Source organism: Cuculus canorus, chromosome Z (genome assembly GCF_017976375.1).
Source record: "Cuculus canorus isolate bCucCan1 chromosome Z, bCucCan1.pri, whole genome shotgun sequence".
NCBI classification, from domain to species: Eukaryota; Metazoa; Chordata; class Aves; order Cuculiformes; family Cuculidae; genus Cuculus; species Cuculus canorus.
In genome coordinates, this window is record NC_071441.1 from 61,201,708 (window position 1) to 61,219,214 (window position 17,507).

Here is a 17,507-nt window from a genome sequence, read left to right on the forward strand (position 1 = left end):
TCCAGACGAATCACACCGGAAGGATGGAATGTCACACTGGAAGGAGGGGATGTCATCCTGAGGGACCTGGACAGGCTGGAGAAGTGGGCTTGTGAGAACTTCATGAGGTTCAATAAGGCCAAGTGCAAGGTCCTACACCTGGATTGGGGCAATCCCCATTTTCGATACAGGATGGGGGATGATGTGATGGAGAGCTGCCCTGCAAAGAAGGACTTGGGATGCTGGTTGATGAGAAGCTCGACATCAGCCAGCAATGTGTGCTTGCAGCCCAGGTGGCCAATCATGTCCTGGGCTGCATCAAAAGAAGCGTGGCCAGCAGGTCAAGGGAAGTGATTCTGCCCCTCTATTCCTCTCTTGTGAGACCTCCTCTGCAGTATTGTGTCCAGTTCTGGAATCTTCAGCCTAAGAAGGATATGGAGCTGTTGGAACAGGTCCAGAGGAGGCCATAAAGATGATCAGAGGGCTGGAGAACCTTCCCTACGAGGACAGGCTAAGGGAGTTGGGCTTGTTCAGCCTGGAGAAGAGAAGGCTCAGAGAAGATCTTATAGGGACCTTCCAGTACCTGAAGGGGCTACAGGAAAGCTGGAGAGGGGCTGTTTGTAAAGGCTTGTGGAGATAGAACTAGGGGTGATGGGTATAAACTGGAAAGGGGCAGATTCAGACTAGACTTTAGGAAGAATTTCTTCACCATGAGCGTAGTGAGACACTGGCACAGGTTTCCCAGAGAAGTTATGGCTGCCCAATCCTGGAGGTGTTCAAGGTCAGGTTGGATGGGGCCTTTGGCAGCCTGATCTAGTGGAATGTTCCTGCCCATGGTAGGGCAGTTGGAATTAGATGATTTTTAAGGTCCCTTCCAACTCTAACTATTCTACAATTCTATGATTCTATGAATACGTTATCTGTCTCTGAGATGGCTGTAGAGATTCACATGTGCAGGCAGCAGAACTTTTCTTTGAAGTGCTAGTTATGGGCTTGGACAAACTGGAGCGTAAAAAAGACCAAATCATCTTTTTTGGAATTAACCCTCTGGTCGTTCAGGACAAATGAAGGGAGGAGAAGGAGCACCATGTGCTCAGTGCTAACAAGACTCATCACATCTGTGCTATTTTGGATGATTCATCTCTTGAAGGTTAAAATGAAAAGCACTGTGTGCAGGTGAACTGACTTTGTTTCTTCTCATTCCAATCCATAGGTTCAATAGCAGGGCAAATTAACTGACTCATATTTCATGGACAGCAAGCAAATGCTGCGCTTTCTCCATCTCCCACTAGTTTGTTTTTCTGCTTCCAGTCTGTTTGATAGCCTACATGTTGATTCCTTTGAGTCTGTAGAAGCCCTCCTGTATGTCAGGATGAAAGATACCAGGCCCTGACTGACCTCATGCACAGCTGAACAGTGCTCTTTCTAGCTGCCTCTGCAAACAGTGCCCAACTGGGAAGTCAGAGCATCTCAGGGTAATGTCTTTCTGGCTGAACAGGCTATGTTTGTTAGTGTTGACAGACCAAGTTTTGGTTTAGCGAACATCTTTTTCGCAGCACTGAAGTCAGTAAGTTTTGAGATCAGTCTTCTCTCTGGGAACAGAGAGGTTTTAAATGAATATTTAGTTGAAATGGTCAATGTGAAAGAGAAGCCAAAGGTGCAGCTTACTCTGCTGCCTGGAGCAAAGTTCATGTTTTAACTACTATTTAGATGAATAAAGTCTACCCTTGAGTTTCTTCCAGGAGGGCCTGGATATAAATGTGTAAGAGTATCTGAGCAAAAGGTCGTATCCCTGTGGTATAACGATTTCAGCATGTTGGAAGAAAGGAAATTTCCTATTAATCAACATTATTCTAGTGTGCAAGGTCAGAAAGCATGAACTTGGAACCTCATTCTGCATTTCATAGCTCTACCTAAATCAAACCCAGGCTGCAAACATGACTGTACTTCTTATTTTCTGGAGTAGCCCCTTCATCACAGGTATCTTAAGTCAAGTGATTTCAGCGGTTTCAAATCATATAGTGCCTTCAGCTTCTGTGTTAGCCACTTCTGTGTCAAAAGTAATAGTTCCTCCCTTGAAAATCCAGCTCTTGAGAGCTCTGTCAGCTTCCAGATAAAGAAGCCATATCTCTTGTATAAAGAGATACAAGAGATCTTGAAATCACTTGTGTGAACATCTGCTTTACCTCTTGACTGCCAATGCATATATTCAAGAATACTTTACACCAGCTTTTGTTAAAAGCATCTGATGATTTTCTTTAGTTTGACAGAATCTTTCTGATGACTTGGTGACCAGCTAAAGATGCTACAGAATCTTCGCATAATTTTTTCTCCTTATTTCTCCTTTTTCTCCTAATGTATTTCTGCCATGTTTGAAAGCTGATCCTTATCCCAGTCTGAGAACACGGTGCTGGGGTAATTCACTGGTAACTGTTCAGTGAGCCGGAGCATGAGGAAGAAGGGGTAAATGCAACTGTGCTGGCCTGTAACAACACTTTGTCTTCAAGGAAAAGTCTGCTTGGAGAAAAAAACAATTAGAATTTGATTTCCAAATACTTTGATTAAGTGATTTGAAATTGAATGTCTGTCCCTGGCTGTCTCTGGGTGCAGGGTGGCTAAAATCCTGATGTTGTGGGTCTTACTTCCAGCACATAATCTAAAAAGCACAGATAACTTTCCCTAGTCTCTAGTCTTTACATCATCAGCTTTTGTGAACAGCACCTCTGAGGACAGTTCTAAAGCCCCAGTAGGAATGATGCATCCTGCTAAACCACGAACTGAAGTTCTGGTGCTCCCTTGGATTTTGTGAAAACCTTCCTCCAAACTTTGCTAGTTTCTTCTTTGACCTCTTTGCTATCTTTTACTGTTTTTACCCTGGCTCACTGTGCAGCTTGAGTTAACGGGTTTTGCCCATAATTTGCCCTACAGTCTTAGGTTGTAATTAACATTTTGCTATCTTCTTTCCCTATCTGTAACATATGTACCCTGGCCACTTTTCAAAAGAAAGATCAGGAGATGCCATTCTTCTGTCAGGAATCTTCTGTTGGGATGTGCTTTTGGAGGACTCGGACAGGTTCTTAAAGCCAGTAGAATACTATTCTCAAATGTATTATACTGTGTAAAATTGCACTGTTCATCATGATGACACCCAAAGTCAGTAGTGCTGGTACAGGGAAGTGACTAAATAAACCAGCTAAGTAACAGAAAAGATCAGGAAACAGTAAGATACAGAAAAACCGGTTTGAAATAAAAAAAAAAAAAAAATCTTCAGGCATATGAGTCACATTTCTGATCCACCTTTTTAGGGGATCAGTCCTGCTAAGAAACAAATGTTTCCATTGCTTCCTTAAGTGATCTTCTGATCCCATAAACATTTTCTTTGTAGAGGTTTTGCTGCACTAGCAAAAAGATCTTTCTGTTAGCTGCAAATATAGTCTGTTTATTTGGTTATTAGTATTTTCAGGCACTTCATTGAAAAGCAAATAGGTCTGAGCTTATCCTAGAGGATGTAGAACAGCCCCATAGATTAATGTTACCATCTATAAGGACTGACAGGAGCATGGTGCTGAAAGGAACAGAAGGTTGAACACACCATTCAGAAGTACCTATATTTGCAACAGAGTTTTATAATCAGAAGAAAAAGGCTAACATGTAACATAGGATGGGAAAAAAAAACACTCAAAGGCTTGTCCGCCAATCTGGTGAGATTTATTATCCACAGCCCTGGCCCAGGCATTTTTGCAATGCTGAAAAAGCAAACACAAGGTAATGGAAAATAATTATGAGTTATTCTTTTGCTTCAGAGGTGATTAATGTGACACGGTCAAGTTAAATCCTCTGAAGAGCGGCAACGCTTTTCACTGATGTGTTTTGTAAGCATGGATTTGAGACTATTCTACAAGAGATTTTAATTTCCTGCTAAAAGATATGGTTCATGATCAAAACCAAGATATACATAAATACTAGCTGCTGAGCTTGCAAGAGTGATATGTTTCTTATCAGCAAATGATAAGAACATAAAAGATTTGAGTTTTGTGATACAAATAATTCTATATTACCAAAACCATGCAGAACTGAATTGAAATATTGTCATGGTCTGTGCTGCAAAGAGTCTGATAGTAGCACAGACTACCAAGTAGACTCTGCCCATATTCCAGAGGGTCTGTGTCTACTCCTGGTTGAAAAATTAAATAAATCAAAATGTGGCACTTAGAAATTTGAATAGCTTAATTTTATAGAATGAATTTGTGACACACTGTCTGATTGCTGTGCTTTGAGTCCTTTAATGCCTAATATCATGCGCTATGAAGCTATGCACATATACTTCATTTTTATGCAGGTACTGCTTATCTACAGTTTTAAGTTTTAGTCTCAACTTACCACCGCTCTGTAAGTAAGCCCTCAGCAAGTTTGCAGATGACACCAAGCTGAGTGGTGCTGTTGCCACACCGCAAGGATGGGATGTCATCCTGAGGGACCTGGACAGGCTGGAGAAGTGGGGCTATGAGAACTTCATGAGGTTCAAAAAGGCCAAGTACAAGGTCCTGCACCTGAGTTGGAGCAATCACCAGTTTCAATACAGGATGGGAAATGATGTGATTGAGAGCAGCCCTGCAGAGAAGGACTTGGGATGCTGGTCGATGAGAAGCTCGACATGAGCCGGCAATGTGTGCTCGCAGCCCAGAAGGCCAAACGTATCCTGGGCTGCATCAAAAGAATCGTGGCCAGCAGGTCAAGGGAAGTGATTCTGCCCTCTATTCCTCTCTTGTGAGACCTCCTCTGCAGTATTGTGTCCAGTTCTGGAATCTTCAGCCTAAGAAGGATATGGAGCTGTTGGAACAGGTCCAAAGGAGGCCATAAAGATGATCAGAGGGCTGGAGAACCTTCCCTACGAGGACAGGCTGAGGGAGTTGGGCTTGTTCAGCCTGGAGGAGAGAAGGCTTAGAGGAGACCTTATAGGGACCTTCCAGTACTGAAGGTGGCCTGCAAGAAATCTGGGGAAGGACTTATTACAAAAGCCTGTAGTGATAGGAGCATGGGTATAAACTGGAGAGGGACAGATTTATACTAGAATTAAGGAGGAAATTTTTTACAATGAGGATGCTGAAGAACTGGCACAGGTTTCCTAGGGAAGTTATAGATGCCCCATCCCTGGAAGTGTTCAAGGTCAGGTTGGATGGGGCTTTGAGCAGCCCAGTCTGGTGGGAGGTGTCCCTGCCCATGACAGGGGATAGGAATTAGATGATCTTTAAGGTCCCTTCCAACTCAAACCATTCTATGATTCTATGTTTTTTAGTGAATTCAAATTAAACTAATAACCATCAGGATGCAGAACATCTGAACACCAAGAAATATGTAAATTTTAGTGTTGCAGGTGTCACAGCCAGTTGCCTCAGCTGGACATCACATTGGGATAATCATTTTGGCTGGTTATTGCCTACTCTAGGGCATTGTTACAGAACAAGATATCCTTTTAATCTGGGAATTTCCGTGCTCTACCATGTTTGTGTGGCTCAAACCAATGCCCAGCTGAAGAATTAGCTGAAAGCATCTCCAGATGAGCACTTTGTATTCACAGACTGGTGGATCTCAGATTCTCCTCTAACATACTGTGCCTGCAGTTTTGCTGTGTGTGATTGAAAGGTCCGTCCTCCTGCTTGGAGATTGAGTGTTTAAGTATTGATGTGAAGTACTCTGTGTCCTGTTATGCAGTAGGCAGTCTATGGCACTCAAGAGGCTTCACACTGCTCTTTTTCAGGATCAAGACAATCTCAGTTACACTGGCTACAATTAGCATGAGTTTGAATATACAGAGGTTCTTCGAAAAGCTGACAAATAAAACCATCTAAACCCCAAATCAAAACACCTCGATTGCCACTTTATCACCATACTGGCAAGCAATATTCAACCCTGATCTGGCTCTGTGTACCTTTGCCTAGCTAGGAGAGTGAGTGTGAAGAGGACAAAGTTACATTTAGGCCCTTGCTAGCTGTCTTTGATACATGTCACTTAAGGTGCTAATCCAAGACCTCAAGATTGTATTTCATCCATCTTATCTCCAGTTTCTGATTGGAAGCATGTCCTAACCTCCACAAAGAGATGCTTTGCCATCATCTGCAGCACTCAAGTCCTTACACTCCTCTGTTCAGACCTTTGATTCCAATTTTGTGTGTGCTAGATTGCCCAGCTTTTTTCGTCACCTCTTCAGGTTCAGCAAGCCACTGGCTGGAGCAGCCTCTCCTCCTCTCCTTAGGATAGTAGCTGAGCCCAGATGTTTCTCCTGGTGTTACTGAAACTTGGTTTGTGGGTATATAGGGAGAAAGTGTTTTGCAGGAGCTACTTCAAATTTATCTTCTATTACATGTTGTCAGGATGTCAAATCTCAGCTTACTCACCTCTTATTTCATAGAATTATAGAATCATTAAGGTTGGAAAAAAGACCCCAAAGATCATCAAATCCAACCTTCAGCCCAACACCACCATTCCTGTTAAACCATGTCCCAAAGTGCCACATCTACACGTATTTTGAACTCCATTACTTCCCTGGGGAGCCCGTTCTAATGATTCACCACTCCTTTGGTAAAGAAATTTTTCCTGGTATCTGATCTGAACATCCCTTGGTGCAGCTTGAGGCCATTTCATCTCATCCTATTCCTGTTACTTGGGAGAAGAGACCAACACCCATCTCACTGCCATCTCCTTTCGGAGAGCTGTAGAGAGCAGTAAGATCTCCCCTCAGCTTCCTTTTCTCCAGACTAAACACCCGCAGTTCCCTCAACTGCTCCTCATAACACTTGTTCTCCAGCCCCTTCTCCAGCCTCGCTGCCCTTCTCTGGGCACATTCCAGCACCTCCATGTCTTTATTGTAGTGAGAAGCCCGAAACTGAACACAAGATTTGAGGTGCGGCCCCAAGTGAAGGGGCAGAATCCCTTCTCTAGTCCTGCTGACTGTACTGTTTCGGATCCAAGACAGGATGCCATTGGCCTTCTTGGACACCTGGGCACACTTCTAGCTCATGTTCAGTTGGCTGTCAATCAACACCCCCAGGTCCTTTCCGCCCAGCCGCTTTCTAGCCACTGTTCCCCAAGTCTACAGCACTGCACAGGGTTGTTATGTCCCAAGTGCGGGGACATTGTTAAACCTCATGTGGTTGACTTCTGCTCGTCGATCCAACCTGTTCAGATCTCTCTGCAGAGCTTTTTTACCCTTGAGCTTATCATCACTCCCACCCAATCTGGTGTCATTTGCAAACTGACTGAAGCAGCACTCAATCCCCTCATCCAGTTCATTAATAATGATATTAAACAGAACGGGACCCAACACTGAGCCCTGGGAAACACTGTTTGTGGTCAGATGCCAACTGGATTTAGCTCCATTCACCACAACTCTCTGGGCTTAGCCAGCCAGCCTTGCTCAAGAAGGCACGGGAATGTTTATATGAAACTCATTTTTATTCTATTGAGCACAATTATACTCCTATAAGATCACAAGATCAAGTAACATTTTACTGTTCTACCAATTAGAGCTTAAAGTGGAAGTGTTCTTTGGGACACTGCGTGTCTCCTGAACAGAGTCTGTTTACTCATTATCTCCCTTCATTTCACCAATATCAGAGATGGGTGAATCAGAGCTGTGGACATACACACACAGAGATGTGTCCTGGTACTTTGTCTTTCTCCAGTGGGATCCCTCTCTGTTGTATTAACTACCGGCAGAAGAATTTTGCACATTTATGGTCAGTTTGTTTCTAGGGCAATATTAGAAACCTCAGTGAACTCAGTGTTTACCTGACAGTTAATGAACTGGGTTTTGGGCACAGTCATTTTGGCATTTGGAATGGATGACTCATATAATGACAAATTTTTAAGAGAGACTTGAAGAGCTTGTTCCCCACCTGGTGAGCTCTGACTTCACGGTTCTTTCCATCTTCTCCACCTCCACTTTTCACAGGTCGTCTTCCATTCCATCTTTTTATCTAGACTTCACACCATAGCTATCTGTTTCCATACTCACCATACAGGTGCCCATAATTGAGGAAGGGGTTCTTGGGTTTCAAAGGGCTGATGCCCTCCCCTCCTGTGTGGCAAATAAGCTGCTGCTGGTGCTTCAGGAGTTGGGTTTGTGGTTTGGCTGCCCTGGAAAGGAGGGAAATAAGCAAGCATGTGAGGACTCAACTTCTTCAAGCATCTTTGTTATGTGAATGGACTGCATTACTGTGGCTCCTGCTTGAACCCCAGCTAAATGCTTTTGACTGCCTGGTGGATAAATTCCTTTTCCGAGTCACCATTTCTCACATTGCTCTCTGAGACCTGCTAGTTCTTCATCCCCTTGGAGGGATGCTGACACTTCATTTCTCTCAGTCGAGGCATATCAGTTAGTAAATTCTGTACACCAGCCCTGAGTTTATTGTGTCTTCACCTTGTCTTTTTCTTGCATTACTCATTTACGTATAGCTCTTATTTTCTGTCAGAATTATTTTTCAGGAAAGCACAGTGTGATAGATTTCTGGGGATAAAAATTCTACATAGTCCTCCAAGTTTTCCTGGTTGTCCAGTTCTATATTGTAAATGAACACCAACATGCTAATCAGGATACAGTGATTTTTCTGATGTCCATGTTAATGTCAGCTCTTGGGCAAGGATTTATTGCTTTGTCTGGGGAAAACAGTGGGAGGATGTCCTCCTTTGTTCTCCTAGCTATTGCTTGTATCTGTTGTTTTCAATATCCAGGCAGCATAATTGGATTTTTTTTACTATCATAATTTCTCTTTGATGTGTGAGGTTTTGGGGGATCTTGGTTTGGTTGGTGTTTTCTTTTGGGTTTTTGTGTATGTTTGTGTGTGTTTTGTTTTGGTTTTTTAACCAGCTTTCATTGCTAGTATTTAGTTCTATTTTTGCGAGATAACAAGTACTAGGTGTTAGATTGTTGTTATTCCTCTGATACCTCTGTGTTATGTCCAAGGTCCATAAAAGAATTGGCTTAAATATGCTCCCTACTAAAGATAAAGATATCTTTTATTTCAACATTTTCCTGAGACATATCTTCAGGCTGTGAAAACTTTTGCAACCATATAAAATGATAGGCAGTTTCTCATAAAAGAGAGGCCAAAGGCTTCTTGAACCAAAATGTCACATTTCAGTCCCAAAGATTTTTAACTCTCCTTACAAAAACTTGAAGTGAAATCAAAGGATGCAGCTGAATCTTGAATTTATGGCCATATAGTTACTCGCAACTTTCAGATAGATCTACAGAAATTGTCCTTATTGATGAAGTCTGAAGATAGCCAAGAGGCATCTGTCTGGTGGAATGTCCAGTTGGGATCATATTTACTCATGAAGAGTAGTTTAAAAGTGCTTTGGACTAGATCTAAGTTTCTGTCTGTTGTTCAAGGGCAGATGCCTGCTTGCCATAGTCTTTCTTAAATTGTTTTTGATTTCTTTTCAAATTAATAGGTATTCATAACCTCGATCCTTAGAGTCTGTTGCTGATTTGGAGTTGGGGCTGGGGTCAGAGGTGAGGGGATAGAGAATTTTTATTTGAAATGAGTTCACCACAAGGTGGTGTCAAATTATTTATCGGGTGTTGTTTATATAAAGTGCAGAGAAAAGAATTGTAGTGTTATAGGAGTCTGGCAATCTCTAAAACCGATACAGAAAGTTAATAAATTGAGCAAAGAACTTAACTATTAGGAATTTTGTCTACTGCCTCTGTTAAGATCCATTTTAAAGGCATTACATCAGCCTAAATAAAGGCAGTGCTCACTCACATCCCCTGTTGGATCAAGAAAGTCAAATGGTCAGCAGACAAAGGAAGCAGATGAAAAATTATTTCCTACTTTGAATTCCAACAAGCTTCATCTGTGGAACTATCTTTACGCGTTGTGAAAACTTCAAAAGTCAGTATGTGACAGTGATGTCTAGTAATATAAGAAAAAAAAAAGAACAAGAGGAATTATTCCCTGACAGTAAAAAATTCCACATGCAAGGCAATATTTATTCTTTGATCCATAAAAGCCAGATATGCAAAGTACAGCTTCAGTGTCTGCCTCATTAGATAAAATGGAGCCTAAATTGAAAGGGAAAGAAAGTGTTTATTTGCTTTTGTACATTTTTAAATGCAGATAATCTTTTCATAGGAAATTGACCAAGCAGGTTGGCTTCTGGATAGTAGACTTGATGTCTAGAAGGAATCACTCTAACTTCCCAGGAATTCTGTTTTAAAATCATGCCTCTCCTTGCTATAAATTTATAAATTTATAGATGCTATAAATTTAGCTAATAGTATTTAAAAAAATATGATAATCATACCGAAGAATTTACATTGTTACTATATGAATCCTAAGACCATGGCACATAAATTCATTTGACGTCCAGATTGTTATGTAGAGCTAATTAATGCTGAAATATCTATTTTTCCTGTACTCACTATGCCATTTGCACCCAACCTCATCCTAATTAGGGAACCTGAGATGCTGCAAAGTAGGATTTCTTGAGGAAAGGATACCTAGTGAGTGTTCCACGGCAAATGAAAATGAAAAATGGGAACAAAGGTAGGTCCATGCAGCGGTGTGTAGAGATGCCTGGGCTAGCTGAGGTGCTGTAGCAGGCGTGAAAGAGCAGCCCATTGCCCCGTCTAGTGTATTTTGCTTCTCAGCAGAGTTATTTAGATTGAGCAACATGGAAATGCTACCGAGGCAAGTAAAGGTAGCTCTGCATAGCCCTGCAGTGGGCCGTGAAACATATGGTCCACTAACTGCAACCTAATAAAACCCTTTTGTGAAATAATTTCTGTGCTGTGATGATGTAGAGTTCAGTTAATCTTTGCAGTCTGGAAGATGTTGTTGAAAGAAGAATATTGCTTTATATGAAAGAACTGTTTAAGGTTGCCATTTTTGGTGACCAGTGGTGACAATTGTCTCAGCATTTAGAACTTTGCAAAAATTATTTATATTTCTCTCCCTCCCACTGCTGGCCTCATCTTCTAGGGGATATGTAAGCCCCTTCCAGAACTTTCAAAATTATTTTGAAATAATTTTCTTTTTTCTTTTCTTATAAAGATTGTCACTCATACAGGATTCAGGGTGCTGTGTGGATCGGTTTTTATTTGCAGTTGATTCTTTCTGACTTGTGCTGTTTTGGTGGGATTTGCTTTTTATAACTTTTTGGATAGGATTGCATGTACAACGACAGAGCAAGGCAGTCCTGTTCTGAAAGGGGCCTGTGGGTACTACTACCATGTGAGTAATGCTGAAATAATTCTGTTCTGCACAGAGACTGCTTTCTTATTTGTCAAGCTTCCCAGAGGAAAGTGGCAGAAGCAAGGGCTCTGACTGCTAAACTTCAGCTGGGAGCCATTTATCAGGATAATGTCATGCTCAGAACTGCTACGGAGCTCACTCTTAAGGTGAGTCCTTTACCCATTAATCTCTAGAACTAGCACTCTCATCATTTCTGGCTGGATCCTACATGCATAGTAAAGAAAAACTAAGGGGTGTGTGTGTTAGCCACGGGAAGACTCTTGGGTGCGTCTGCAGACGTATTTGAAAAAGAAAGCTTTGGGTCTTTCAGAGATTTCAGAATTCCACTGGCTGTGTTTGTATGTCTGCATCCTATATATCACCCACAGTAGATGGTCTTGGAACCGACCTATCAGAAGCCTATAAGACCAAAGAGAAATCTCCAGCAGGAGTGATAAAAGCCCTCATCAGAAGTTCATTTTCAGCCTCATAGGCTGATAGAACAAGCTCTTCTGCAGGGGAAACCTGAAAAGCAGTTACCTGTTTTAATGGCCTGACTATTTTATAGACCTTTATGAAGTAAGCCTGCAATGTTCAGCAGGTGTGGTGTTTGGAAGTGAAGACTCCATGCTACGATGTCTAGTTTGTCATGGTACATTTAACCAGCAATCTTTATAGAATGCTTCTGTAACTATTTATGCACATACTTGATTGTTAGCTGTGTGTACACCTACAGGCTATTGCACGGAAAGAAGGAATGCAGATGAAAAAATCTGCAGATTGTTAGGTTAGGAATGCTGATGAAAAAGTGTAGGAGCTCTGCTAAAAGGCATTTTCCCCTCAAACAAAGGGTTTTTTCCCTTCTTGCGGCCTGATGTGCTTTGTCATTAATATTGCACCTCTTAGCATTGAACAGGAAGGTGGAGGAGGCTCATCTGTCATCTCTTTCAACACATCGCAGTGAAAAGATGATGTACAGTTGCCTTGGCCATCAAGGAGAAAGGATGCTCTTCATGCTGTATAACTCATGGGCAGCTGGCAAGATTAAAAACATGATTTCAAATCTACCAAATTGGATTACAGATTTGAAAGTTGCATATTAGCTTTTAATCTGGAACTTCACGGGAACCTCCTGGAGTAACTTTGTGGTGAACATCCTGCAGACTTGTTACGCAGTCTGGCAGCTCAAGTGAGATACTGCCCTGCCATTTGAGGGAACAGGCACATTAGGCAGAGCAATGCAGTGAAGGAGTAAATATATTTTTGGGGTGTATATTTCCTCTGTTGTGATGTTTGCATTCTGTTCCATAAGCTTTCTTTTGACCCAGTCACAGCTGCATTTTTCTTGTATAATATAAAGATTAGAATGCTGACTCTTACGCAGATTCTTTGTTGGAACCAGATTACCCAGGTTATTTCAGAATTTCCAGAAATTAGACAGACTCCATTTGTTTCTTTTCAGAACAGATGGTGGAGTAGAATTTGAATCACTGAAGTGATAGTGGGAGAGAAGTTCCAGTGGGGGAGAAAAAAAAGGGAACCAAAGTCAAACTTTCCACACTTTCCAGTTTTTTGCTGATTCCCAGCTTTTGTTTTTATATGAAGAATTTAATAGTTCCAGCTTTAGGATTTGTTGCCATTATTCGGTTAACTATAAAATCAGATGGATAAAGTCTGGAATGTTCTGCACTTTTACTAGATACTTAATGGATACTCATAAAGCATTAGGCTTTCACCTCTCTAGCTTGAGTTCAAATCTATTTTAATGGCCTGATTCCTCCTTGGTGTACATTCTCTGAAGTGACAAAGCTAAAATAAGGATTAATTTTGCCACTCTTTAAAATGAGGTGGATGTATGAATTTAGCATGGCATCTGAAGAAGGCACATCAAAGCCACCATCGCTGGCAAAACTGAAGCCCTGGGTGAGAACTCAGTCTATTTCTAGAACTTCCCTTTAAATTATTTCTGTGGAGATATTTTTTATTTATGCTGCTATATTGTCTGCTCTTGTGGGATCATGGACCAGGCTAACCCAAGAAAACGACTGACATAAGGCAGTCATGGAAACAGAGGGCTGTACTCCTGCTCCCAGGAGAAAAAGTAAAACTGAGCCCTAAAATCCCCTCTGCTGGGCTTGGTTTTTTTTTAACAATGGCTCTTGTACGCAGCACAGGGTGTCTGGAAAGGATAGAGGGACATGAATTAATGTGTCTTGAGACTCTGTGCCTGCAGTTCTCTCACTGATGCCAATGAAAACCCAGAAATCCATTGCTGAGGTTGGATGGATGAAAGATTTCCCCTGCCCTCATGCCATAAACCAGTAAATGTGGTGGGTTTTTTTTTTCTGTTGGCTTTTGTTACTTGTGCTGTATGGAACTGCTTCTCTTAATGTACCATGCACAGAGGCTGCAGAAGGCTGAGCAGAGTGCACACGTCCCCTGGTGCCAGGGGTTACAAGCTCAGTCATCCTGCTCGTCTAGAGGCTCCCTTCAAACGTGTCGAGGGTGGGTTCTACAGGCTGGGCTGTGCCAGACACTCGCTGTTTGCTTACTCTTTTCCTCATTTTGTGTTTTCACATCTCAGTGTGTGCTCTCTGCTATTAAGTGCCAAATTCCAAAACCCCAATTCCCACTGAATATCACCTTACTCCTGCAAGGGTCTTGTGGAAGACAGCTGAGTTAGTCCTGGCACAGGCACTTCATACAAGGTTATGTGACTCTCATCCCATAGGAGCCTTGATCTTTCTTCACTTCATCTGTCTTCACTTCCATCTCTGCTTTAAACTGTGCTTCTGGGTCACATAAGTGGTGGCGGGGTTGTTAATTAGACTTTGGCAAACTGTTGTGTGGGTTAAGCAGTCTAAACCTGGCTAAACCCAAAAATCAATAAGGTCCCAGGGACAGATTCAACAAAGTACTTATGGAAAATGCCTTAATGGAGAGATGTGAATGGTCCTGCGGGTTTCAGTGAGATTAGAGATGCACTTAAATCACATCTGTGATAAAATACCTGACTGGAGTCTACTCAGGCCATTGTCAGATCTTCGCCTGGCTTTATGCAGACGCAGCCCAAAATCCTTCCTGGTTTCCAGGTGCTCATCTTCAAACCAAGCATGGTGCAAATGCTAACAGCTGTGCTGTGCCACCAGCCTCTCTGACAGGCAGATTTCCTTTCTAAAACGGCAGATGTAGGTTGGGGAACAAACAAAGGTGAGAGCACGCTTTGCACGTGTCTCTTTTCTTTTTCTGTTGGATAAGCAGCACCAGCAGGTTGGCTGGCTCTGTGGCCTGCGATGCGCTGGCAGGTGCAGTCTCAGGGCTTGAGATCTGAGTCAGCCCTGCTTGTCTCCCGTCACTCTGCCCGGTGATTTTCTGGCAGGGAAGCAAAGCCAGGTTAGATTGTTAAACTTTTCGGCAGCATACACTGTGTCTTCAGGAGACATGGTTGTGGTCAGTTTTATCTCTACGCCATCTGGTACATGAAATGACATAAAGAAGGACGGGGAAAATGTGTTTGGGAAAAAAATGTGGAATGGTGAGAGAAAAAAATGCAGTAACACATACAAAAAGGCTCAATTCAGAAAAATACATTAATATCAGCATAAAAAGAAAAGTGTCATGTTTTGTAACTGTGAGGGTAGAAAGATCACATTATTTAGTTTAACTCATTGCATCTTACTCACATGATTTTTCACCTCCGAGACACTCCAAGTAGCTTTCCAGCCTATTTTCAAGCACTTCTAATGATAAAGCAGCAATTACAAGGCTGTTGTCAGATTGCCCTTGCAGTTAAGAAACTTTCTTACTGTTATGTGGAAGTGCTTTAGCATACCACTGCCACCTAAAACACTCATGGCGCATTAAACTGTAGGTGTTTGTGGGATCCTGTAAATGTCTCTGTAAATATAAGCTTGAACAGCTTTCTATTGATTCCTTAATTTAGTTAGCAGAAAACGTTGCCACCTCCTCCTCCCGTCCCTGGTCTCTGCAATTCCAAGTAGCCTCATTAGCTACTAAGCTTTAAATGCTACCATCCCCCTGATAGGTCCTGACCATTTTCCACTGAAAGAGACAGAGCACAAAATTGGAAGCTTTTTTCCAAGACTTGAAATTGTATCTTCAACTCCCCTAGGCTTCATTTCCACTTTAAAAAAACCCAAAACATCCCAAGGACTCTCAAGTCACCAGAGATCTTCCTGTGAGCGGTGATGGAGTCTTAGGTGAATGTGGTTGGGCTGTTAATGACACTCGCAGCTGGTCATTTAGGAGACCCAGGACTTGGCTTTTCCACTGAACAACACGATAACTCAGTTTTCTGTCTGCTCCTCTGTTTAGAGTGGCAAATCATCTCTGAGGAGACTGATTTGAGACCCCTGGTTCACAGCCTTTTCCTTAATATCTAAGGCAAGGAGTTAGTCCCACTTGATATTTTTTAAATCAATATTTCATTAAGCAATGCTTTTATGGCATTTCAGTATTCATCTGTAATAATTAATATAAGCCTTTTATCTGTGTATATCAAAGCACTTTGTGAAAGTTGGAGAGCATAAAAACTCTGTATTAAAGATAAAGAAATATGAGGCATGCAGAGGGATTATGTGCTTTGCCCAATTGCCCAGCCAATTAAAGGATTAATTCTTAATCCAATTCCATATCCACTGGGCTTCACTGCCAGATTTTATCTCCTAAATGTAAAATATTCTGCATCTCAAAATATCTAATCAAGCTAATGACCTAGTCACTTTGCAACTGAATTAATGCTCTATTTTTAATTGACTTAACGAAAATAAAATAAATGTATTTGATTAGGGTGTTTTTCTGAAATTTCTGTATTTTGCTTCAGCCTTACATTTTCAGTCAATGACAAGTTTGACACTCAACTGTTTGGCAAAGTGCTTAATTTTCTTTATTTTAGCATTTCACTCTGGTTGTCTGCACATAGAACTGGGATATAGGCTTATGTCACACAGAAGCATTATTTCTGAGGCATTTTGCCACCGAGACTTAAATGAAGAATACAAGTGGAAAGCAGTGTTTATACAAGCTTGATGTTCTCTGATTTCCCTGTATTTTTTTTTCAAGGGGTTAGCAGCTTTCTGTTTCATAGCGGGAAAGTAACCAAACCAGAGGGACCTCACCTACACAAACACATTTTGTGAGATAATTATTCGACTGGCATTACAGAGCTTAAAAACACTCAGACTTCATGGTCTCTGAAGACTGAATTCATTATGTCTTAAACAAGACAAGATTGTCCTTTGGGAATTTTCTGTCTGTCTGTTTCTTTTCTTGTATATATAGTTTACCTCCTTAGGAATGATGCAAGGAGAACAGATCAGCTCTGTTTAGTAGATAATTTTGACACTTTATTTTTTTCTTCTTGATAAAAAAAAAAAAGAAGAAAAAAGTCTCATGCTATTTCAGATGTAACCTACTTCTCTTTATGTAGGCAGGCACATGCTTCTCCCCTCAGCTGAGACACGAGGCCCTATTCTTAGCTCCACTTTCATTTACGTTGTGCCTTGAGGCGAGATGCACAGGATATAACAGCTCTGTAGTTATGACTGGATTAAACTATGCAAAATCATAGCTTTCTCTTACATTTTGGGCCATTTCAAGAATATGTGAAGAAATGTTAGAAACCTCTTACAGAAACTCTATCCAAGGATATGTGACCCTGACAAGCAAGAAAGGAACATTAAAACTGTTCGGAAATATTTGGAAACAGTCACCCAGAAGGGTATATAACCAGACTGCTGTTTCATCCTTCAGAGCTGAGAATGGGGAAATCTCTCCAGTGAAGGGGTCAGTTCCCCAGCGGATGCAGCTCCTTTGTTTGGCTGATGTTGACTTGCACAAATTGACAAACCAGCCCTCACACTGTTCACCGCATGTTATTTCTCCAGCACTGCTTCAGTACTACCATTTGCATTTTTTTCTTTTAGTTCTGCACAATACCTTCCCCTTCCATCTCTGCACACGGATGAAGGAACTCTCCTGGGGAAATGTCCTCCGTTCTCCAAAATAAAATAAAATAAAAAAAGAAATAAAAAAAGAAATAATTCATTCATAAACATCCAGAGAATTTGACTGTTGGTAAAACAGTCAGTCTTCCCAGTGAAGGTTCTGTTCATACAGGAGTTTATTTTAAATGCCCCATAGCAATCCACAAGGTGGTGAGCCAAAGAAACAATATGGGAACATTTCTTTCCAAATCCTGAACACGAGGTGTCAGTTTGACTGGTCATGATTTTGCAGTTCATTGTATGATATTTAAACCAAGGGTTTTCT

General features: G+C 41.5%; 1 long non-coding RNA gene across 3 annotated transcripts in view; it reads left to right on the top strand.

Moving 5' to 3' along the window:
- The first annotated feature begins 3,492 nt into the window (after positions 1-3,492).
- LOC128850391 (uncharacterized) overlaps positions 3,493-17,507 on the top strand; it is a 46,224-nt gene continuing 32,209 nt past the window's right edge. For all 3 annotated transcript variants that reach the window (XR_008447787.1, XR_008447789.1, XR_008447788.1), the window contains exon 1: positions 3,493-11,383. This is a non-coding gene — a long non-coding RNA (uncharacterized LOC128850391). The remainder of the gene's footprint in view (positions 11,384-17,507) is intronic.